Consider the following 1,936-nt stretch of genomic DNA (forward strand, 5'->3'; position numbering starts at 1 on the left):
AAAAAAAAAAAAAAAGAAAAATTCCATCTTAGTCGCAGTTCTGAGACTGGTCAGGTAGCAATAGGACAGATGGATTCTGTCTCTCTTGCCTCACAAATGAGTTAGGCAAATGCCACAAATGAACAAAATAATTTTAGAGAGTGAGAAATGCTACAAATAATAAAAATAGAATTGGAGGTTTGGTGCCTGTGGCTCAGTGGTTAGGGCACTGGCCACATCCACCAAGGCTGGTGGGTTTGAGCCTGGCCTGGGCCTGCTAAAAACAATGACAACAATAACAACAAAATAGCTTGGTGTTGTGTTAGGCGTCTGTAGTCCCAGCTACTTGGGAGGCTGAGGCAAGAGAATCACGTAAGCCTAAGAGTTTGAGGTTACTGTGAGCTATGATACTACAGCACTCTACTGAGGGCGACATAGACTCTATCTCAAAAAAAAAAAAAAAGCCAGAATTGGAATGGAGCGTCTCTGAATCTTGTTCTCCAGATTTTATTACTAAAGTGCACAGATTTTATGTGTGCAGCCGGATTATTTTTGACAGAAAATTCCCATCACCCTCCCAAACCAGTCTTCTCCCTACCCCACAGAGCATCAGAGTTCAGATTTCTGTAGCTGTGGATGAGTTGTGCCTATCTGAGTATTTCACACAAAGGACCCATCATGTGTCGGGACATGGATCCACATCATTGTGTGTATCAGGATGTTGTTTGCTATTCCATTGCAGGGACCATAGCTTATCTTTCTTTACACAATTGTCTGCTGGTGGGTGTTTGAATTGTGTTATGGGCTAAATTGTGCATCCCCCCAATTCATATGTTTAAGCCAGTGGTTCTCAACCTTCCTAAGGCTGCAGCCATTTAATACAGTTCCTGTGGGTCACCACCCACAGGTTGAGAACCCTGGCTCTAGGACCTCAGAATGTGGCTGCATTACCAGACAGGACCTTTAAAGAGGTAACTAAGTTAAAATGAGGTCATTAGGGTGGGCCCTAATCCAATCTGGTTTCCTTATAAACAGAGGTGACTGGGGCAGTTCCTGTGGCTCAAAGGAGTAGGGCGTTGACCCCATATGCCAGAGGTGGTAGGTTCAAGTCCAGCCCTGGCTAAAAAACTGCAAAAAAAAAAAAATAAATAAGTAAATAAAATTATGATTAGAAAAAAGTGAGAATTTTTTTTTTTTTTAAAAGAGGTGACTAGGACACAGACATACTTAGAGGAGGCCACAGGAAGACATAGGGAGAAGATGCCCCAGGTTCAGAAGAAACCAACACACCCTGCTGACACCTTGATCTTGGACTTCCAGCCTCCAGAACTGTGTGAAAATAAATTTTTGTTGTTTAAGCCATCCACTGTGTAGTATTTAATTGTGGCACCTTGAGCAACTTATACAAGTTGTTTCCAGTTTGGGGATGTTGTAAATAAAGCTGCTGTGAATAGTGGTGTACTTTTTTTTTTTTTTTTTTGAATGCAGGATCTATCTCTGGCACCCAGGCTGGAGTACAGTGGTGTCATCATAGTTTATTGCAGTCTTGAACTCCTTGAACTCAAGTGATTTTCCTGCCTCAGCCTCGCAAGTAGGTGGCACTATAGGTGCACACCATCGTGCCTGGCTAATTTTTCTATTTTTTGTAGAGATCGGTCTCTCTGTGTTGCCTAAGCTTGTTTCAGACTCCGGGCTACAAGCAATCCTCTTGCCTCAACCTCCAAAAGTGGTGGGATGGCAGGTTTGAGCCACTGCATCCAGCCCAATACCTTCTAAATGACTTAATGTACTTGAATATGTATTTCCTTAGGTTAGTCCTAAGGTAATTGAAGTTAGTGGATACACAAAATAGATAAAAAATACATTTATATGTTATATCTCACATATATCACAAATACTTGTTTTTTAAAAATATTTTTTATAATACACTCATACTAAAAAAAAAAAATCCTATTGG

The 1,936-nt window shown here is 41.0% G+C and overlaps 1 pseudogene; it reads right to left on the reverse strand.

Moving 5' to 3' along the window:
* The window catches only part of LOC100965328, a 7,032-nt pseudogene that overhangs the window by 2,348 nt on the left and 2,748 nt on the right, over positions 1–1,936 (reverse strand).

This window comes from Otolemur garnettii, unplaced genomic scaffold, assembly GCF_000181295.1.
Source record: "Otolemur garnettii isolate 467f Iridium unplaced genomic scaffold, OtoGar3 scaffold00127, whole genome shotgun sequence".
In the NCBI taxonomy this organism is placed as follows: domain Eukaryota; kingdom Metazoa; phylum Chordata; class Mammalia; order Primates; family Galagidae; genus Otolemur; species Otolemur garnettii.